The sequence below is a fragment of the Protopterus annectens genome, chromosome 8.part0 (genome assembly GCF_019279795.1).
Source record: "Protopterus annectens isolate FY-2018-M chromosome 8.part0, PAN1.0, whole genome shotgun sequence".
Classification (NCBI taxonomy): Eukaryota; Metazoa; Chordata; order Ceratodontiformes; family Protopteridae; genus Protopterus; species Protopterus annectens.
This window is the reverse complement of record NC_056741.1, coordinates 1,894,608,064-1,894,632,264: the sequence shown is the minus strand read 5'-3', so window position 1 is coordinate 1,894,632,264 and position 24,201 is coordinate 1,894,608,064. Positions and strand designations below refer to the sequence as shown.

General features: G+C 43.0%; 1 protein-coding gene across 1 annotated transcript in view; it reads left to right on the top strand.

Annotated features, from left to right (window-relative positions):
* The window catches only part of SLC9A5 (solute carrier family 9 member A5), a 2,700,532-nt gene that overhangs the window by 81,835 nt on the left and 2,594,496 nt on the right, over positions 1 to 24,201 (top strand). The window lies entirely within an intron of this gene.

Below are 24,201 nucleotides of genomic sequence, written 5' to 3'. Positions count from 1 at the left end.
TGTATCGTATTTTGTCCTCTGGACTACTTTAATTTGTTACAGACAAAATGACAGTCGTGTAGTACATCTATAAGCAAAGGGAGACCAGGTCTTACCCTCTTTGCAGACCATCCATGTTATCTTGGGATATAGCTTCACAGCACAGTTTCACTCCACAGGCATCCTACATTGTGTCAGAGCAAAATTGTGTGGCAGACAAGCTGAGCAGGACAAAGGCAAACTCTCATGAATGGAAACTACACTGGGAGTCTTCCAAGATATGGTCCAGCTGTGGGGAGTTTTTGAAGTACACCTCTTTGCCTCCTCTCTAGACAACTAGTTGACAAATTCTGTTCTAGCAATACAATGCTAGAAGATCTGCAAGATAGATGCCTTTTCTTTTCATTGGACAGGAATGCTCCTGATGCTTTTACATCCTTTCCTATGATATACCAAGATCATTGTAGTAACTCCCTTCTGGCCCAGGCAACAGTGTTTCTCCCTTTTGAAAACTGCCAGGGGCAATTACTATAAGCTTTCTCACAGAATGGATCTATTCCCCAAGAGCAATTAACTTTCAGTTGATTGCCTGGATGATAGGGTCTTAATTCCATTTTGATGCCTGTTTACTGAAGATGTATGCAGCAGGTACTTATACTAATGGAGACAAAAATGCCTAATACTAGAAAATTGTATATCAGCAAATGGAAAAGGTTTTCTAGTTGGTGCCAGCAACATAACCAGCATACATTTGGGGCTAGTTTTTTTTTTTTTTTTTTTTTTTTTTTTTTACAATATTTGTGAGTTACTATCCTACGGCTTTTCCTGTTCCTCTGTCAAGATTCATTTATTTGTTATTTCAGTGTGTCTGACCATGGATCCACCTTTTTCAATGCATTCTCATGTCAAAAATTTTTGAAAGGGGTTTTGCATAAAAGGCCTCCAAGAAAACCAGTGGCTCCTACTTGGGATCTTCATTTTATGTTTGAAATGCAGCGAGTGTTAGCTTCTCTATCAGTTAGCCAGGCTGAATTTTCAAGTTCTTAACATGGACAACAATTTTTAGTTTGCTCTTACCTATGCAAGAAGAGTACAGGGTTATAATGCCTTCCACACATTTAGACCAGCTACTTCACATGCAGGGACTAATTGGTGGAGGTGTCTCTGTTTACATCAAAAATAAATATACTTCATATCTGTTCAAACAGGACAATGCACTTGAGCTGCTCCATGTTTAAATCACCATAGGTAAAATCCAGTACCACTTCCTTGCAAGCTATAGATCCCCCTCTATGACCCAGGAAACCCATACCATGTATTTAAACTTATTAGAAACTAACCATCCACCCCAATACCATATTCAAGGGTGACTTTAATTACCCCACTATTAACTGGGAATCATATATGACATCAAATGTACATGCACAGAGATTCCTGGATTTTGTAAACACAACTCCCTGGACCACATAGTCAGTACACCAACCAGGGGGACAATCATACTAGATCTGGTCCTCACTAATATGGGAGAGTGCTGCACACCCCCTACTATAATGTCTTCCCTGGTAAGGTCAAACCACAAAATGGTCTCCTTTGAAGTTAATATAAAACCTGGACCCGCACCTAAATCGGGAATATTCAGGAACTATTCTAAGGCTAACCTCCTGCTATTAAGTGAGAACCTGGCAAAATTTCAAGTCCCTGTAAACCCTGAGAACACTTTTACCTATGCAGAACTCTTCACAGAAACCCTGAACAAGCATGTTAATAGCTGTATAGAGGCAGTTGTACTCACCAGGAAGAAGTACAGAACTAACTCAAAAAACAAGCCACCCTGGTGGAATCACAAAATCAATCAGATGTATAACAGGAAGAAGAAAATCATGGCAAAAATAAGGAGGTGCAGCACCCAGCAGGATAAAAGCACTCTCATTAAACTAAATAAACAACTCAGAGGACAAATAAAGTCTACCAAAGCCAAATTTGAGGTAAGTTTGGCCTCCCAGGCCAAGGACAACCACAAAGCATTCTTTAGCAATGTCCGCAACCTCAAAGGCAATACACAGTTGTGTGTAGAGTTCATTTTAAATGGAGCAGCCTATATTGAGCCAGAAGATATAGCAAACCTCCTGGCTGATAAATTCAGTTCCAACTTTACTCCTCTCTCCCCCTCAACCTTCCCTCAGGAAATATCATCAAATGTAACTCCCTCTACTATCACTAGGGAACAGGTCCTTAATGCTCTCTCTAAGACCAAGAACACTGCATCAGAGGGCCCAGACAATATCCCAGGATGCCTTCTAAATAGTATGAAACATGACCTAGCATTACCTAACATTACCTCTGTAATTACTATTTAACTGTAGCCTCCAAACAGGCTTCATGCCTCATGGATGAAGAAAAGCAACAGTCATCTCTCTGCATAAAGGTGGGCCATCTACAGACCCTGGAAACTACAGACCCATAAGTCTCACTAGTCTTATATGTAAAGCCATGGAAATAATTATCATGGAGATGATCAATAGAGATACAGTAAACCTCCAGACACTGGACCCAACCCAGTTTGGCTTCTTAAAGGGTAGATCATGCTTACTCAACCTGGTGGACTTCTTTGAGAAGGTCACCAAAGCAATGGAAGAGAGCAAAATTGTTCACACTGCCTACCTTGACCTGGCCAAGGCATTTGGCACAATACCCCACTCTGGCATTGTTGACAAACTCAAGAGGTTGGGTACAAACCCGTATGTCACCTAGTGGATAGCCAACTGACTCACAGACAGGACCCAGGAAGTTAGACTTGGGGAGCCCACCTCTACAAAGAGGCCAGTCACAAGTGGAGCTCCTCAGGGATCAGTCCTTGGACTGCTCCTTTTGGCATTTACTTCTCAGAAGTCAAGGCCAATGTCAGTGGTTTCTGACTGACTAAATTTGCAGATGATTGCAAATTAGGAGCTGTCACTGAATCTCACACTGACACAAATGTTCTCCATGATGGGCTGATACAGACAAACAACTGGTGTCAGTAATGGACTAAAACTAAATGGCAAGAAATGCATAATAGTAGTATCCTTTGGGAAGTTATCCATCCCTGGTAGCAATCATATTGACAACACACCCCTTAGAGTTGACCCAGTAGTCAGGGAATTAGGGACACACATAGGTAGTAATCTAACCTTTGATCATCACTTGTCTGCAGTGGTGATGAAATCATTCTATGTTGTACAACTTATAAACAAATGTATGGCATCTAAATCCAAGGAAGTCATTGTTCCACTGTATTTGGCATTCATCAGACCTATCATTGAGTACAATGTCCCCTTTGGTATGTACCTAACCAAGCATATCCAACAACTGGAATGTCCACAGAGGTTCCTCACTAAAAGAATACACAGCATAAGTAATATGTCCTATGCAGACCACCTCAAGGCCCTACCCCTGTATTCCATCTCCTACAGACTTTTGAGGGGAAATCTATGCCTGGCATACAGGGCAATATCAGACCTCACTCTGATGGACCTCCTGCATATCCACAAAACAAACAGTACCAGAATTACCCAGTCTAAAGACTTAAACCTTGCCTGTGATATAAATAGGACCTGCTGGAGAGATAGGTATGTATCCCAGAGACTACCCCATCTATGGAACAGGCTCCCCATCTATGTGAAGCAGAGTTCCTCCCTAATCCAATTCAAGTATAACTTTGACAATTGCATGGGAAACCGGAAATTCATCCCTGGTTTGGCACCTACGTCTCTGATGCAAACAGGTAACCTGTAAATGGTTCATCTCCCAGGCCCATGCTTACACTTATCAAGGGTATCAGAACTCATCAGAGATTTGGGATGTATGGCTAGGCTTAAAAAGGCCCTTGTGGTCGTTAGCCTAGTAAACATCTATGAACGTATGAACCTATGAACACAAGTTGCAAGCTGTTATGGTGAGTGATCCCTGCTTCATTTTCCACATGGACATGGTTTCTAAGAGAACTAGTCCTTTTTTGTAATTTATGCTTAAAATGGTATCTGAGGTTTACTTTCAGGCAGACTATCCATCTCACAGATTTCTTTTCTGAACCTAAAAAATGAGTTGGAAAGAAAAGATACTCCATACCTTGGATGTCCAGATAACTTGGGTAAGATCTTGACAGAACTAAATCTTTCAGATTGTTGGATCAATTGTTCATTTCTTGCTATGGTAATATTTAAGGGCAATCTGTGTCAAAGCAGACTATTTCTGAATGGTTGTCTAAGGGTATTAGTTACAACAGCAAAACTGTTCCAGTCAGAGTGAAGGCCCACTCTACCAGGGCCTTGGCTTCATCTCTGGCTTTTGGAAAGGGTTGGATTCTAGATGTATTGCAGAAACAGCAGCTTGGTCATCTGTACATACTCTACAAGGCATTATAAGTTTGATTCCTTCTATATGTCTAGATCAGACTTTGCTAGGACCATTCTCCAGGGGGTCCTGGACTCCTCTCTTTCCACATCCCAAAATTTAAAAGCTGGTTTAATCTTCTCATATAGTTTAGGCTACTGTAGCAATGATCAATATGAAGAACATAGAACAGTTGCATAAGAAAACTTACCATAATTAATGTTGAAATGATTAATGTTGAAGTAGTTGCTCCCTCCCTCCCTCCATCCTCTTCTTTCTTGGCGTGTTGTTTATACCAGGTTGTGGTCTTTTTTTTTTCCTAGCATTGTCCTTTCAGGGCTGTGGTTCCACCTCCTTCTCTTGTTGGCAGAATAGCTCTGAAGGGTTTGGTGCCCAAACTTGTATTTTGGTCAGCATAGCTCGAGCTGCCAGACAGCTTGCATCTATAAAAGATTTCCTGAAGCTTTGGAGGCTGTCCATCTGTTATCATTGTTAGGAAACAACCCATATAGCTTAGGCTACTGTAGCAGTGATCACTTGAAAATCTACTTATTTTGTAAGTTAATTGCACAAATAGGGCCTATATTATATTAGCGAATGCTTGAAATTGAGAACACTATATAATCGACCCAAACACTCTTAAAAATCCAAAACGTTGAACACACGGATCAACGATTTTTTTCCCAGAGGAAAAAAAATCACTGATCTGTAAAAAAAGAAAAAAAAAAACACAAAATAAAGTGGGGGGCTTCACCCCCATCCCCCTCCTTAAATATACCAGTTCAGAGATCGCACCACAATGGAGGAAATGGCAAAGTCCCGAAAATGGCCCAGTGATTTTTTTTTCCCTAGGAAAAAAAACTCTGTTCCGTGCTTTCGACATTTTGCCATTTCGCGTAAACATGTTCGATGAAACAGCGTTTGCAATTTTAAGCTTTTGCTTAAATAATAGTGTGTTTTTAATGAAACTGTCATGGAACTGGCCAGTTTGACAAACAATTTATCTTTTAATTTTTACTATTTATGAATATTTTAAGCACTTTTTTGGGGAAGAAACCTATGATTTTATATGGTAAGAATTAAGTGTTATTAAGGGGTAAGTGTGTTTTGGGATTGTTGGTGTATTTTGTGCTTGTGAGAACTGCTTTTGACAAGTTACCTGTCACTGATATGATCTAGCGCACTAGCCAGGAATCTGCCTTGTTACTGACAGGACTATGGGACAACATACTGGTTCCCAAATAAAAGAAAACTTGCAAAGAGCCCTTGTCATCACAGTAGGCTTGGGCTGTGCCTTGGCTGCTGGTGGGTGACTCTACTGTCACCGTTATTGGTTCCTCAGTTCATTCAGTGTTTTCTCCCTCACTCTGGTGCACTCCATCAGCAACCATTAACCAGGGGTCAGACATATCCTCTATGGTTGTTCACATTTTCTCGCTGGGCATGGGAGAGCCACTCATTGTTCTCAAAGGGGGGAGCAGGGAGTACCTACCTGTGTTGCCAAGTTTCTGACATAGTTCCCAGGGTCAAGTGGCATCCATGAGCTGGTCCATGTCTAGAGATATTCTTAGAAAACAGAGGCAGAAAATTAAACAATTTAATGTGTCTTCCATTCATTCATCAGCAGATGGGACGCTGATATGGCCACTTCCAAGCTTTGGATCCAGTGCTGTGGCTTCTCCCCTTACCCATAATCTCTGTCAATACAATAAGCTATCTCAGATCTTGTTTGCCTCTTGAAAAGCCACAACATGTCTTGGTACTCAGAGTCTAGCACAGAATGTTTGATGATTTATTCCTTTTGGATAAGTAATTCTTTATCCTTCTTTCCATATAGTTATCCATGTGTGTGTGTGTATATGTGTATGAGTGTGTGTGTGTGTGTGTGTCTGTGTGTGTGTGTGTGTGTGTGTGTGTGTGTGTGTGTGTGTGTGTGTGCGCGTGTGTGAGGGTGCACGCATGTGTTTATGTGTGTGTCTGTGTGTGTGTGTGTGTGTGTGTGTGTGTGTGTGTGTGTGTGTGTGTGTGTGTGTGTGTGTGTGTGTGTGTGTGTGTGTGTGTGTGTGTGTGTGTGTGTGTGTGTGTGTGTGTGTGTGTGTGTGTGTGTAGACCTAGTTGTTCTCTAGTTCTACAATGTTTGTGTGGATTACTATCCTATGGGCTTTCTTATTCCTCCATCCGGGCTCATTTATCTGCCATTTCAGCATGTCTGCCCGTGGATCCTTCTCTTTCAATGCAGTTTCATGTCAAAATGTTCTTGAAAACAAGGGTTTTGCATAAGAGGCCTCCAAGAAAACTGTTGGCCGCTCCTGGGGATCTTAATTTTGTGTTAGAGAAGCTAATACTTGTTCCATTTGAACCAGCTTATCTGGCTGTATTAAGGTCCTTAACATGGAAAACAGTTCTACTGATTGTTCTTACCTCTGCAAGAAGGGTATGTGAGTCAAAAGCTTTTAGTGTGAACAAACCTTGCCTCATTTTCTACAGTGACAGTGTTTCTTTGACAACAAATCCTTTTTTGATGTCTAAAGTGGTATCAGAGTTTGCTTAAAGCCAAACTATTCATCTCACCATTGTCTTTCTTGAACCTAACATTCAGTGGGAAAGGATACTCCATACTTTGGATGACCACAGACAACTCTGGTACTATCTTGGCAGAACTAAATCTTTCAGATCTCCTGATCAATTGGGCATTTTATGGGAAGGTAAGAAGGGACAACCTATGTCAAAACATACTCCCCAGGATTCAATAAGCATTTTATCCCATGCAAGAATAGTGCAGCAGCTCCTGCACGGAATATAGCCGCCGAGGGATCCAGTAAATAAGGCTGGGGGCATGCATGAGCCTGCCAGAGCTATTCTTGCACAGACACCACTGAATTATGCTAATTACCTAACTTGCTGCTGAAAACCATGCAAATGAGGTGAATTAGCAATTCAGTAAGTAGGCAAGCATCCGTGCAAGAACACTGTTAGTTGCAGAAATGTATTCGGTTACTGACCATGTACTTTTCTGCAAAAATGAAAACGGGATTGACAGCTCAAAGTAAAGCATGTATTATAATCATTAGGCATGCCAATGGCCAAAAATATGGTCATTGGCATGCAAAAGTGTTGCAAAAAATGAAAATCAAAGTTTTTTTTGGCCAATTTCAGCTGTTAAGCATAGCGCAGTGGCGGGCAAATGGGATTATGCCAAAAATAAAAAAAAAAATGCGAAAAGACAATTTTAAGTGAAATCTGCATTTTGCCATTATAGTGCATGGCTTGCAAAATCAAAACAATAACAGATAACACTGGTTGCTAGGGGGAAAGGCTCATGGTCTGGTGGTGTAACAAGGGACTAAGGCAGTGGGGTATACAAATGAGCAAATTTTACTGAATCACTAAATGGGAGACCATTCTTTGGCTGCACCTAACCGTGTAGGAGCTATAAGGCAGTGGTGTAAGCAGGGGAAGTAGCTGACATGAAAAGTGGGTGTGTCATGCATGCTGCAAGCACATTGGAGCTCCACAGCTCCCATTTGAGCTTAGCTAAGCACAGCTAAGCAAAGGGGTGTGTCTGAGGCTGTATTGATTTATTCCATGAAATGAAGAGTGTGTTCACATCCAGGGGAGGGCCATTTCTGCTTCAAAGTGTTTACTTTAGCTAGAGGCTGAGGGCGGTGAGGAGGATAATGCTGGCAACCGCCCCAGACTGAGGAGGAGGAGAAGAGTGTTCAGACCCAAGGTAACCTACCAGGGGCTACATGATCTGGAGATAGTAGAGCCCTACAGGTGGATAGGTACATACTTCATCAACTCATCGAGCTGTGCTGGCCTCACCTCAGACCCAGAGCCAACAGAGGGCAATCTATTCCAGTGGATACCAAGGTATGTGTAGCCTTAAGAATACTAGCTACAGGTACTTTCCAAAGACCTACTGCGGACATCATGGGGGTCTAACAGGCATCTGCATCCAGGGTACTCCACCAGTTCCTGGATGCCATGCTACCACATGCCAATGAGCACATTTACTTCCCCAGCACTCGTGAGGAGAGGACCAGCAGTATGCACCTCTTCCACCATGTAGCAGACTACCCGGAGGTACTGGGTGCCATAGATTGCATGCACATCCACATCAAAGCACCACCCGGTGAACAGGGTAGGGTCTACCTAAATCACAAGAGCTTCCACTCCATCAACTGCCAGATTGTGTGCAATGCCCAGGGCATTAGCATGAATGTGTGTGCTGGCAGCCTTAGGAACTATCACGTCTCCCATATCTGGCATTTCTCACAGCTGTATCAGGTATTTGCCAGGGGGGAAATCCCATATAGCCATCTGGTGGGGGATGCTAGCTATGCACTGGAGCCATGGATGATGACACGCATCAGACGTGTACACACACCCACTCAAGAATGCCATAATGAGGCACATGCACAAACCAGGATCATTATAGAGCATGTGTTTGGGATGCTCAAGTCACTGTTCCGCTGCCTTGACATATCTGGTGGAGCCTTGCAGCACTCTCCAGCCGCATGTGCACACATGTTCATAGTATGTGCCATGTTACACAATATGATCCTGCGGAAACAGCTGCAGCAGAAACAGCACAGGGAAGGGCTACACAGCACCCCACTGTTGCCAAGGTCCCCACAGGCACAGAGGGACTCGGAGGAGGAACCCACCGAGCCAGCCCCTGTAGGGAGACAGAGGCATGCCCAGTAGGCCATAAGCCTTGGCAAAGAAACAACGCATAGCACACACACACTGACACTGTAGGGACCCAGGGACTGACACCTCTCTCTGACTAGCACACACAGTAAAATGGATGACACACACATCACACTACCTGTAACCTACCATGTATAGGCAGTGTACTGAGTGCATCTGACATAGGCAGACCTCAGGCACTATCCTCATAACTGCCGCAGGCACAAGGTAAGTCAGTCTTCTTAACAATAAATGGATGGATTAGTATGTTCTGGTAGCATATCTAGGGTGTCACCTGCATGCAAGAGAATGGGGTGACCTACTGGGATAGCAGCAGACAACTGACAGCTATGTGGGACATCAGGAAATGTTTGCCCAATACTGGCTTCCCCACACTATGCAGTAGTACCCAAGGTGATGAATCCCATTGCAGTAGATGTGGGAGGCCAACTAACTGGGGGGGTCATAGGTCACAGGCATGGATGTCAGCGTGGTGGTCCCATAGCCACCACTCAGCCTCACCCAGCAAGGCAGCTGTAGAAAACCATAAAGAAATGTCTGGCGAAGGCCCACAAATGGTGACAATGATGAAATACCCTCCCACAGACTTACACAGTGATAGCAGAGCAGGTCTTGCAGTTGCATTAAGGATCTGAAGGGTAAGAAGTCTGAAACTGAAATGATGCCATTACAATCTGACCCGTGATCCTTAGTGATATGCCTCTAGTCTGCAAGACAGGGCACAATACTATGCTAAATGGAACCAAAATGTAAAGCAAATATCAGCACAGTCTGTGCAAATCTGTACAGTTTAACTGACAGGCGTGCCCCCCACACCCATATTCCCATGGAAATGCAGTAACATGTATGTCTGCAGGGAAATAGCAGCAGAGCACACATTGCCAGGGCTGTCCCAATCAACACGATAACTTATTGCATCTCCACAATATGCAGGGGTCAGTGAGCTATGTATATGTGTGGTTAATACTGTTAGGATGTGGCCAGCACTTACTCCCAGCTGTTGTGTCATAGTGGCCTAGGTACAGTGCTGTCTTTGACAGGGCCATGTTCCAAGAACTGCAGTGCCAAGTATTCTGCGTGTCAGCTACACCTATGGTAGGAGTTGTACACACGGTCCATATGTCAATAGCTGTTAATGCAAGAAAGCTGTACAGGTCATGGACAAGGGGCCACACATATGGACAGTACACAGCTTGGAATAACCTCCACAGTGCCTACCATACCTCTCAACTGTACAGACCTATTGCAGAATGTCCAGAGGTTTACATCATAATTGTGGACTGTATAACATGAAATAGTGGTTGTCTGGCAATTCATTGGCAAATCAGGTAAGACTAAGGTCAGAAAATAATGACAGATTTTAGTGTCAGACTTCATACCCTATAGAAACATGCATGCTAATGGAAAACCTGTTATTGAATCACCTTTCTAGGTTTGTAAGGCCATTATTTAAAAATGGTCCCTATATTTAGGCCTTTGTCCCCCGAACACCTATGGCTTTGTCCAGATGTCTGGCTCTCAGAAGTCGAGAGGTATGGTGCCTAGTAGGACAGCATGTACCTGAAGGTCAGTGTACTGCCAGTGTATAAAAGGTTGCCACCTCTCTGTGTCAGCACTGACAACATATCACTGGCCAATAGTCATACCCCTAGAATGACACAGGTTGTCACAGAAGGAGCACAAGTATGCCTTGTATATCTGTTTTGCTTGTCCTAACATTACATTTGCCTGCCAACTATTTGCAAAACAAGAAAGGGTCATGTCAAAACAGCAATGGCAGGCAGTGGGGAAGCAGACGTCAAACCCATAAGAGTAAACAAGCAATTGCCAAGCTGGTCTCCCAACTGTCTATGTTTGGCAGAACATTATTAACACCCTGTCCCCATGTGTGGGCTGTAGTCTGACTGTCATATTTGGGCCTGTGCAGATGTCAGCCTGTGATTGTATGACAGCTGGCCCACAAGTAGAAAAGCATAAAATAACACAAACCGTCTAAGTACCACAGCAAATGGAGTGGTGCAATGATGGACAACCTGCTAAACAGGTACACTCCTATCTCCTCCAGCCCTGTGTGTGATGTAACAGCATGTACTCTGCCCACATCAGAATTACAAATACATAACAGCAGCCACTGTGGCCAAAGCCTGTGATTGGACTACAGAAGGACAAAGAGACACACATAAGGGGTGGAGAACCACTGGCCAGACAAGTGGAGAATGTGCACACCAGAACAGATTGTGCAGTAACATAGGTGCCATGCAGTGTAAGGAGTCAGTAAACATCACCTGCAAATACACAATACACACCCATGTAAGTGGAGGTCTGCAACAAAACAAAACCCAAACAATGGACACCTCTGAGGCAAAATCGCATGAGAACTCCACAAACCTACACACCACAGACCATAAAGACACCACACACCAGGGTCTTGCAAACAGTAAGGCCTCACCCCAAACCCCAAACACCTACCCTACACAGATAGGCTAATAGCACTGCCCCTCTACCTCGTTCCATACAGACTCTGCTGAGGTGACCGCCGTCTGGCATAGAAAGCAATCCAGACCCTGCCTTAATGGAACTGTTGCACATCTGGAACTCAAGGCCCACTCCATCAACCTGTAGGCACAGCATCAACCTAGGCTGTGATATCAGTATGGCTTGTTGGTGTGACAGATATGTGTACCACACACTCCCCCATCTGTGAAATACACTCCCCATCAACAGCAAGCCAAGTGCCTCAATACCCCTAGTGATGTGCTCCCTGTATAACTGCACGGGAAATACAAAATACAGTCCAGTGATCCCACCTGTGTCCCTACTGGACAGGGGCTCTGTGTGTTGACATGTTGTAACATGTTTGGAAAAAGAAGCATCTGAGGAAGTGAGACAATATGAACAACAAAATCTAGAGATATTTGAAAAATATAAAAAAATATATGGACATGGGAAAGAAAGAGAGATTAGATATGGTGCAATGTTTATGCAAAGGAGAAAGCTAAGTTAACTAATATAGAGAAGGTAGTTTCAAAGATATTCGAAGAGAAATACAGGCAAAGGCATCCAGATATGGAAAATTTCACAATAAAAAGATTAATAGCACAAAGATGTAATGTAGAAAAGATGATTAGTAAACCAGAAGTTAAAGAAATAGAAGTTGAAGTTATGGAGTGCCTGCAAAGTGAAGGATTTAATGTAGAAGGTCTAAAACAGACTACATCACACCATGATGGAGTGAGTCCCCATAATAAGGGAAAGCAAGAAGATCAGGAGACATGTGAAGAAGAAGTCTGGACATGGGAAAGGAAAAGAGATTTAATATGGTGTAATATTTATGCAAAGGAGAAAGCAAAACTAATCAACACAAAAAGAGCACCACCAAAGATATTCGAATAAACATATAGGGAAAGGAATCCGGATATGGAAAACTTTGCAATACAAAAAATAAGAAGACTAAGAGGAAATGAAGAAAAAGAGATTAGTAATGGAGAAGTCACAGAAATAGAAGTAGAGGTTATGGAACAGCTGCAAAGAGAAGGATTCGGTGTAGTAACAGAACCTTCAAACCACAACAGCTCACAGCACCAAATCAGTTTTTAAGGTGTAATTAAGTGATTCATGTAACATCATTAAGTAAGGGTATTTAAGGGCTGGGTTTGTAATGCAGTTTGTTCTGATGAAGTCTCTTGAAGGAGAAGAAAGCGCTTGACCATTACCAATGAAGTTTAGCATTTATTTGCAACTCCTTTGTCTCACCTGATTTGGTGCTGTGAGCTGTTGTGGTTTGAAGGTTGTGAAGTTTCAATTTGTGGTGGATTCAGTGTGGTACATCGAATACAGAAAGCACCACAACAGGATAGAGCAATGGATATCCAAATTAAGGAGAAACCAGTGGAACAGGAAGCAATTGGTCAGGTGCCATATCAAGATATGTTGGAGCCTTCAACAGGAAACCAGTATAAACATTCATTTGAAGCTAGACAGCAAGGAAAGAAACAGGAAACTGTGGAAACTCTGAAGCAGTCAATGTTGAGGAGTGATAGGCCAGTGAATTCCCATATGACAGAACAACAGATGACACAGGATGAAATTGAAGTGAATGTGCCACAGGAAGATGCTATAGAATTTTTTATAGAATGCCCGCAGGAAATGGAAAACAAGGGATGTGTCCTCAGTATGGAAGAAAATGAGTTAAGAGAAGAGTTGCTTGATTTAATAGATAAAGACAGATATATCAAGATCAATGAGAGAAATAGACTGCAGAAGGTTAATAAAACCCCAAAAGTCAGAAGCTTAATAAAACAAATGAACACAGTAATTAGGACTGTACATAGATGTCCATGCAATATAACAGAAGTAAACCAAATATATTACTGTGCTGCTAAATTAATAACTGATAAAGTTCTACCACAGGAACACAGGGTAGCGAGGGAAAAGAGGGGGTGAAAGTGAATACCATCATGGAAATATCGAATAGAGAAAACTATAAAGCAGCTAAGACAAAAAGTATCATTGTTAGAAGATTATAGAAGAGGGAATAGATCAACAAAAATACTAAGAAATAGATGTGATAAAAGCAATCTGCAGTATTAGAACAGACCAGGATCTATTATGCACTATTGGAGTTAACAAACTAAAAATTACAAAACAATTGGAAAGTCTTAGAAGATACAAAGATAAATATAAGGGAAAAGCACAAAATAAGCAATTTATTGATGGCCCAAAAAAGTTTTATGGAGAATTGGTAAATAAGGTAAAAGGAATTGAAAGACTGCCAAAAAAGAGGAAGTAGATACATTTTGGAGAAGTATCTATGAAGATCCTGTGGAACATAACAAAGATGCTAAATGGATAAAAGAAGTAAAAGAAAGAATAAGAAGTTTAAAGGTACAGGATATGAAACGGGATGAAATAACATTCAGAGAGATTGAAACAAAGTTGAGAAAAGCCTCTAAATGGAAAACCCGAGGCCCATATGCAGTACCTATGTTTTGGCTTAAAGTATTAACTTCTTTGCACGAGGATTTAGCCATGAGTAAGAACCATTTATATGCGCACCCAGAACACACACCACACTAATTATAGACCAATAACTTGTCTTCCAGTGACATATAAACTATACACAGGAATTGACGCCAGCAGAGTTTATACTCATTTAGAAAAAAACTCAATTATGGCAGTAGAACAAAAGGGCAATAAAAGAAAGTGATATGGAACAAAGGCTCATTTGTTGTTAAACAAAGTTATAGTGGAGAACTGTAAGAAGGGGAAGAATCTAAGTATGGCATGGATTGACTACAAAAAAACTTTTGATAGTATCCCACATTCATGGATAAAAGAGTGCTTAAAAATGTATAAGATACACTCTACACTGATTGACTACATTACAGTAACCATGAAACAGTGGCAGACCACTTTGCAATTAAGCCATGATAAAGGACAGATTATTATCCCAGGGATAAAAATTCAAAGGGGGATATTCCAGGGTGACTCTTTGTCACCGTTGCTATTCTGCCTTGCCTTTAATCCATTAAGCTGTTTACTTAACAGCTTGCTGCAATTTGGCTTTTAGAAAACAACAAAGTCTAATGACTTCTCATCTTCTCTTTGTCGATGATTTAAAACTGTATAGCTCATCAGATGACCTGAAAGCACAGCTGTAGGTTGTCAAAACTTTTTCAGATGATATTGGAGTGTCATTTGGTCTTGATAAATGTGCAAAAGCAACCTTTAAAAAAGGAAAACTGCAGCACCAGGAAAACATTACTTTGGGACAAGAATGTGATATAAAAGAACTTGAGCAAGAGGGAGTGTATTAATACATGGGAACTGATGAAGGATCAGCAATAAAACATGAACAAATGTGAATAAAGCTCAGTAAGGAGTTCTGTAGAAGACTTAAATTAATCCTGAAAACAGCATTGACATCTAGGGACAAGATCCAAGCCATAAATCAATTTGCTCTTCCTGTCCTAACTTATAGTTTTGTTGTGATTGACTAGCCCCAAAAAATGTTGGATAGATTGGATATTAAAACAAGAAGGATGCTTCATGCTCACCAAATGATTTATAAAACTCAGTGTAAACCAAGATTATATATTCCCCATTCTGAAGGAGGGATGTGCCTCCTTGAAATTGATTACATGTATAGATCTGCAATCGTGGGACCCCACACATATTTGCTGAACTCGTAGGATCCAAATGTAATGAAAGTTTTGAAGCATGAGAATAAATCTAAGATGACATCTCTGCTTAATTTAGCAGAAGCATATCGATGTCAAGCAGGAATGGAAATCAAACCATAAGTAGATAAAAAACAGGCAGCAACTGAATGTGCTAAAAAACAAAAGAAAGAATATAAGGTTAAGGACCAGATGAGAAGGCAAGAAATGTGGAAAAAACATAAATATAGTTGCAAGTATAGAAAACATCTGGAAGAGCCTCGTGTTGATTAAGAACGAACGCAAGAATGGTTAAGGAAAGGTGAATTCACATCAAGAAATGAAAGGTTAATATTGACAGCCCAAGATAGTGGGCTACGTATACACTGGTTTACAAAGTCTTTTGAGCATGTGGAAGAAACAGACATATGTAGGTTTTGTAAAACCAAATTGGAAACAGTCACACACCTTGTTGCTGGTTGCAATGCACTAATGGCAGAGGGACTGTATACTGAAAGGCATAATAATGTGGCGAGACTGTTACACTGGAGATTGTGCAAACATTATGATACTGAAGTGGCTGAAAAACACTGGAAACATGAGCCACAAAGAATCATAGAAAATGACAAAGTTTATATCACATGGGATCACCCAATACCAACAGTTCAAAAGAAAGATGCTAGAAAACTGGATATAGTGGTCCAAAATAAGAAGACAAAAGTAGCATTGATCATTGAAATTGCCACACCTAGTGACTTCAGTGTCTTGCGTACAGAGATACACAAAGTCATAAAATACCTTGATCTGCAGGTAGAAATGAGAGCCATGTGGAAGAAAGATACCCAGACAGTTCCAATAGTAGTAGGAGCAACTGGTCTTATAAAAAAGAATTTACAATCATATTTAGATATGTTACCAATTCATGTAACACTATACAAATTGCACAAGGAGTCATTACTCGGCACATTGCGGGTGCTGCGAAGAGCACTTTTGGCTTACATCAAAAAGTGAAACAATACTAATTTCATGATCTTTAATCGTACTTTGACTTAGGAGTGGGGTCCATTCCCGTCAAGGTATTAGAAACCCAAAAGACTTGGAGAAATTAAAAAAGGGCAAGACTATATAACTGTATTGTGCATATATGTCTTTGCATACAGACAGCTATGTACACCTTAACAGTCCCTACACACACCCATCAGATAGGATTACCCTCAGCTAGTTTTAGGTGGCCCATATGTGATATATCTGCATCTGTTGCGTGTGATGCACAGACATATGTATGGGCAAGAGAACAATATGTCAAGCATACACACACATAAACGTGGGGAAGAGAGAGACAGTGATAGAGACAGATTCACAGGTGGACACACGCAGAGTGAGTCACACACACGGATACCCTGAATGGCATAGAGTGATGTCCTGCTGCGGACAGTGGCATACCAGTCATAACCAGTTGAACGTGCCAGCATGAAGGCAAGCTCCATTGTGTAATAGTACTGAGGTGGGAGTTATAATATCACATCACGTGTGTGTGTGTGTGTGTGTGTGTGTGTGTGTGTGTGTGTGTGTGTGTCTGCAGGTCTAAGTATTAGGAGGCTGTTCCCACTCAGTACACTTCCCATTGCCCTACTTCACAAGATCTGCTACTGTCATTCACATTAGAAGTACCATTGGACATCTGTCAGCCCTATTAGCTCTGTAGTGTGTGTGTGATAACTTTGTAACACTATAGTACAAATAACTGAATAGGTAGGGGTTCTAATCTCAGTCCTGGCAAGTGTGTGTGTTTATTTGTTTGTAGGTGAAACAGTTTTAGGCCATTCCCACACAGTACACTTCCCAATGCCCCACTTTATCAATCCTGCTGATGTCATTCCCTTTAGAAGTACCATTGCACAGCCCCAGCTCTACAAGCTCTGTGATGCATGCAATAACTATGTAACAGTATAGTACAAATAGCTGTGGTATTGGATTGCCAGAGGCCTAAGCTGGGCCATATGGCTGACGTGTGTGTGTGTGTGTGTGTGTGTGTGTGTGTGTGTGTGTGTGTGCGTGTGTGTGTGTGTGTGTGTGTGTGTGTGTGTGTGTGTGTGGTTGAAGGGGTGATGTTCAACTGGGCCATGCAGTGGAGCTGTGCATGTCTGGTGGTTACTGGCCTGTGTTAGGGATGTGTGAGTGTTTGTCTGCACACCATCAAGTGATGTGAATGCCCGATACAGAGCTATGTTGGACAGCCGTGGCTCGTTCATGGCAGGATGCATGGTTTACCATCTCCTGGCAGAAATGCGGTAGCTGGTTCTGCCAGCAGTATCACTGGCACTGCCAGGCCCAAGGACAGATGCAATACTACTCCCTAATGGTGACTGCTGTCTGCTGGATCCATGTCCCTGATGGGACAGGCCAGGAAAATGTGCCTATGGCCTGCTCTGGTGTGGTGTGGACAGCACCCTCCCTTTGGTAGTGCTGTTGGTACTGCCAAGTGGGCTCACAGCTGATCATGTTGCTGACCTACGTCCACCTGGCCAATGCCCTACTCCCACCACATGCTCAAGCACAGACATTGAACAGTCAAGCAGTGACAATGTCTCACCCCGCTGTCTATCCATGACATCAACTAGATGATGTATGGCATCACAAATCCTGTGGAGGTCGTCAAGCATGGCAGGGAGCACTGCATTCATGACCCTGAGCATCTGTCTGGTGTTTCAGTCAGTACGCACCTGTGCCTCCATGATGGACCATAACATGCATCTGGTGACACCTGCTGTGGCACTTGTGACAGGGGCTTGATGGGCAGCAGTGCTCTGTAGAGCACCCCTGTCCATTGGCCTGTGTGTGACCTTGCCTGGTCTCTGCCTATGTCTGGTGTCTATACTCACACTCACCATACTCAACACACTAGCCTGTTCCATGCCACCATCCTTAACCTGTCCATTATCCATGGCTTCTGGGGACTGGGTAAGTGTGAGCATACTGACTGTGTGCAGAGACATGGTGGGTGAAAGTGGGATACCAAACAGTGACATGGATTCAGGCACCAAGAACCCCACCTGTGCCTCACTATGACCACCATCATCATGGGAGTCCACTAAGACACTGACATCAGGTTTTGAGGGGAAAGAACACCAACCCCTGTGTTCTCCTGCGAGGGGAAGACAACATATGTAAATTAATACCCTGCAGTAGTATGTTTGGTGATACACACACACACACACACACACACACACACACACACACACACACACACACACACACACACGCACACACACACCTGGTACAGTCTGGCACAGCTGTGACACCTATGGGCCCTTCAGGGCAGTCTTTACGGTAGTTCTGCCTGCTGCAACCCATCTCTTTTACTGGTACTATAAGGCCCACAATGAAAGATGACAAATCCTACTGTGTGATGGGCCTAGTAGCAGAATGGTAATTGTGGCCAAGACCAAAGCTATTTGCGTGAGCTATACAGTGTCACCAAATGCATTTGCATGTAAAGTAAGAACTGACTTACTGCTATACAGACCACAGACAATGACAAGGTGTAACAATATGTGATAATAACTGATGAAGGGACAAGACTATACACTATCACTGCAGTACCTGCACAGTTCAGACGCACAGGGATTCATTTCAGACAACCTAGCAGGATAGTCTGCAATACATACAGGAAAAATGTAAAGTACTAGGTGCATAGTCTCATAAGATACACCAGGCTATTGGCCCTGATGCCCTCATAAGCCTGGCTCAGACTTTTGCCCATGTCCCTTCCAAGTCAGCACCTGTTTCCCCTGTCCAGCTGGGACACACATGGGATCCCAGGGGTGTCCCATCTGTTTCCCATACAGTCATCCAGCTTCTTCTTCAAGAGGGTTATACACATACTCTGCTAGGAATGGGGAAGGAGTGTATTTTACAGACAGTGTATTGTGTGGGACACTACACTATCCCAACAACAAGTCCTATACATGTTACAGACCAGGTGGGGGCCTTGCACGCATGATTTGTGAGTGGGGTTTCTCTTACAGATATGCAGAAATGCCATCAAAGCTGGCTTTGAAATGGCTTTGTATGCCAGACACAGGTCACCTATGATCAGTCTGTATAAGCCTGAGTACAGGGACAGGGCTTTCAGCCTACCTGTATTGGATAGGTGTTACAGACCCTGGATTTGCCTGGTAGGGAACCCCTGTGGTCTCTGCAACTGCTGCATTTGCTTGGCATGGTACATGCCAAAGGAGCCATTGTACTTGATAATGCATCTGATAAGGGCTGATAAGGGTGGGGTACAGGGATATTGTGGTCTGCTGGTTCCTGAATGAAATACCCATATTTGTGAGGTGGGCCATGTAGACAGCCTTCCGTACAATGGTGCCCACATGGTGGGTTGCTACCAACATTGGTGCACAAGTCACCTCACACCTGATTGCATGCTCAGTAGATTATCACTGTCATAATTAGTGTGATTGACATCTGCCACAGCAGGGAGAATGATGCCACTCCTGGCATTCAGTTTGCAGAAATGCTTCTTGCAGCAGTCATTAATTGGGTGAGGGCCTCTTGGGGGATGCTCACATCAGTAGAGGAATTTAAGACAGTGGCTAGCTTGCAAGCATTTATGCACCTGGTCAGCTATAGACCACTGTTTTTGTCCTGTACCTGAGATACATATATCTCAAACAGTAGAATCCCCCAGACCGATCCTTGGGGTACACTGATTTGGAAGGCTTTACTACTAGAGGTGGGTTCCACTACTCTGACTGAGTGGGTAATGTCATTGGACCAGTTAGCTACCCATCTGGTAACATACAGGTTGATGCCTAACTGTGTAAGCTTATGTATCCTGGTTGCCTGGAGATTATTGTGAGAGAATTGGGCTAGGTGAAGGTAGGCATTGTTCACCATCTTCCCCTCATTCTTGTGTTTGTTGCCCACTTCAGAGACGTTGACCAGGTTTAACAGGCCTGATCTCCTTTTGACAATACCATGCTGTTTGGCCTCAGGCATTTTGAGCTTGCTGATGTCCCTGTTCATAATGTCCTTGCTATTGCCTTCCATGTCCTTGCAGAGCAGGCTATTTAGGCTGATGTGCATATGATTGGTTGGGTCAGTAGATTGCTCCGCTTTTATGTATAGGGATGACAGTGGCTGTCTTCTGTGCAGATGGGATGACACCGATCTTCAGGCTCTGGTTGACTACAATGCATAACGGATCTGAGAACTCATGCCTGTGTTCATGTATGATGCAGCCAGAGATGGTATCAGGCCTATAGAGACTTCTGTGTGTTGCCTTTGAGAGGGCATTACAGACTTACTTCCTGATGATGAGGGGAGGGGGACAGGTGCTGTGCATGCACATGTGTACTGATGGGGGGGACAGGGGGTGATGTTTACATTTCACTTGTTTGCAGCCGGTCACCTATATCTATGCCATATGTGTATGTGATGTTATTGACCATCACTACAGAGCAGATCTGTGTGTTGCCTCTGGGATTGCAGACACATGTGTGGAAGGCTTAGTGATTGGTCTTGGTGGATGCGTCCAATTTGCACTCAAAGATAGCCTTAGGGTGATTCACCAGTGACCTTATTTGCTAGTGCAAACCACTTCCAATAAGGCACCTGTTCCTTCTTGGCCCTGTCCAGCAATTATTTCCACCTATTATGGTATTTGTGTATTGCTGCTGTCCACCACAGACATTTACCCTACATTGAGGGAGATGATGATGTCTTGTCAGCTATGTAGGTAGATGCCCACATAGTATTGTGGTGTGGGCCTGGACACTACTGCTAGTTCCAACTGATGGGACATTGGCTGTAAAGCTACGTCTACCTGCTCTGAGGAGATTTATAGTCAGTTGTGTAAAGTTAATTTTGTTTGACCCTGACAAGGGGGAGCAGGGGAGATGGTGACCTGAATAGTGATGGCTATGTGGTCAGATCTTACCGAGCAGGATGACACTGTAGGAGTGCTAGAGTGGCTACTCATGTTGGTTAGGACCAGGTACTGGATATTTCAACCTGCCATAGGAGTGTCGACTGGCTGATCCACTGCATTGCCATTGACAAAGCCGAGGAATCTCTGTGCATTCATATTCAGGTGGCATAGGTCATGCACACTATGGTTGGGTAGTTGAAGTCACCCAGGAGCAGGGTAGACGATTGAATCCTGACAGATTCACGCAAGTCCCAGTAGGTGTGGTGGGTGTCCAAAGTCATGGTTGGAGGCCTGTAGCTGGCTATGATTTGAGTAAGTGTTTTGTCAACTGTTAACTGCACTCAGAATGCCTCCCGTGTATCATACTGTTTGGCCAGCCTGGAGGTGAGTATGTTTATGGTAATGTTCAACACTCCATCTCCTGTGGCTTTGCAGCCCTCCATTTGGGGTCTAAACATATTATGGGATGAGTAACCCAGCAAGGTTAGTGTGCTCTTCACAGCTACAAAGCAGGTGTCAGTGATTGCACAGGACAAGGTACGCTTGCATCAACATAGGTTTCATGCTAAGACACTTAGCTCCTGTTAGAGCAAGACATCTGCACAAAGGCATACATCACTGGTGGGCAAATGCTGGAAGATAGTGTCACTTTATGAATCTAGCTGAAACACAGTCACCAGCAAAGATGGTGTCGCATTCACAGGTCTACACAGCAGGATATGACGTCTGACAATCAAATGTTTGCTATTATGTTATGACTTCAGTCTTTAATGGGTTGCCAGTGATGTGCCAGAAAATACACAACTGTATGAGACTTTGACTACAAATATGAGGCAGACATGGAGTCAATCTGCAAAACTCTGGACAGTTGTCAGGTTTGGGCTCAGTATATAACATACAGTTCAACACACACTTTTGCGCCTGTTGTGTACTATGCACATACCCTATATAAGTCTCTTACATTTGTAAGACAAGCATATGTATTATAGTAGCATTCACAGGTGACATATGAATATTTACATCCCAGCTAGCTGGCCTAGCAGTGTCACACTCATTATTGGACAGCAGACACTTCAGTAGTAGTCATACATGAGCTGACCTTTGCTGGGGTGATTCAGGGGCCGGAGATGTGATCCATGTCAATGCAGACAGGGCAAGCAGGAATGGCCATAGGTGCTGGACATCAGCATGTGAGTCCAGTAGGTCTTGTTGCGACCTAGTGTTTAACTTCCTATTTGCCATTATTGCATCCCCCCTTCTGCATTCCATTACAATCTTACGTGATTGACATACCTGTTATAGTGCTGACGAGTTTCCTTAAAATGCAAATTAAAATAATGGAAATGGTTAGGTTTGTGTAGTTGCAGTCTGTCTTTGCGTAGATGGGTTCAGTCCTGTGTTGCATAGGATAATGGCTTGCCTTTTGTAGGTAATGCTCATGAGCAGGTGATGGCCTGTGCACCAATCTGTGTTTCCCACTTGCTACTTGGATCCAGAGCAGCTGTGTTGTCTTTCCATTAGCCAATGCCATAGCAACACAGTGCTACAATTAAGTCCTTCATGTAGGCCTTGCCCCTTTTCCTTACCTATGTGGAGGACATTATGGTGATGTGGGGGCTACAGCTTCAAGACAGTAGGTGGAACTACCTCTCAGGACATGTGGAGACAGCCCAACAACTTGGAGGACAAAGCTCTAGAACAGGATACAGATTGTAAGTAAGTATTGCTGTTATACACATAGAGGATTGCCAGATTAACAGGGCTTGTCTGGACATGCATTTTCTGCATGACTTGAAGTCTGACAGTGATATGTCTCTGACATACCTCTCAACTGTCCAGATGTCCACAGGCTGCCCAGAGGTTTGCCTGTTATGCTTGGTCAGTTCCTCAGACAATATCTGATTTTGAGAAATCAGTAGGATAATGTGAGGATTGTAGTCAGTAAATGTTGACATCCACTAGTGTTTCAGACATCATATCCTTCAGGGATGTTATGTTACAACAAACCCTGTAACACCAGCAACTGTTTCAGTTTGTAACACCATTATGTGAGATATGTCTCTCTTTCTGCCCCCCTGTCCCCCAAGTATGTCATGCTTTGTTCAGATGTCTTGCAGTGAGGGGTTCAGAGGTATGGTATATCATTATTCAGTGATTGAACTCCTGATATCATCCCAGTGACTTAGCAGACACCTGGAAGTGGTATATGGCTGTGGCCATAAATATGGTCCCACACCCTGGATATTCTGTGGAAATCTGTACAGATGAGAGTTATGTATGTCTGGCCATTGTTAACAGACTGCCAAGATTGTGTGGCAGTGTTGTGTGCAAATGTTTGTTGGGCTGAGTAGTGAGAGTAGCAGATGTGAATGTCATAGCTCCTTTTTTATCTGACTGTGCATGCTGCTACAGTTGCTGGTGGCCTATCAGGTGTATATGTTTGTAGGGACAGACTGTGAAATGTCCTGTAACACCTCAGGATTCTCAGTAGACTGTGAGTTGGGCCAGTATATGTGGGTGTAATGTTTGACTGGCAATCAGGTTATGTTTGTTCAAACAGTTGTTCTACTCTAGAGTTCATTTGGGGTACTGTTATGTTGCAGTGACTGTGGTGCAAATGGTTGTGGGTGGACATTTCTGCATCAATATCTGCTTTTCCCTACAGTTGCATTCCTGTAGTGCTTGATATATTTGGAAATGCATGAGTAATTCCCCAGAGCTGATTTGGGGTAGTGTCATGTTGGTCTTACTGTGGTTCAGAAGGTGCTGGGTGAAATGTTTGGCAGCTCTCACTGTTTTTTATCTTCTGTTACATGACTGCAATCATACCTCTCTAATGTCCAGGTGCCTAGACACTGTCCAGATGTGTGGCTCATATGTTTGGTCTGTTCCCCATAACAGTTGTGGGCTTCTGACAAATCACTGGGATTATGTCAGCATTGACATCAGTAAATGATGACATTCATTTGTGTTTCAGACCTGGAATCTATCAGGACTTATATGTTTAATCAAGCCATGCTACTCTAGCAGATTGCTACG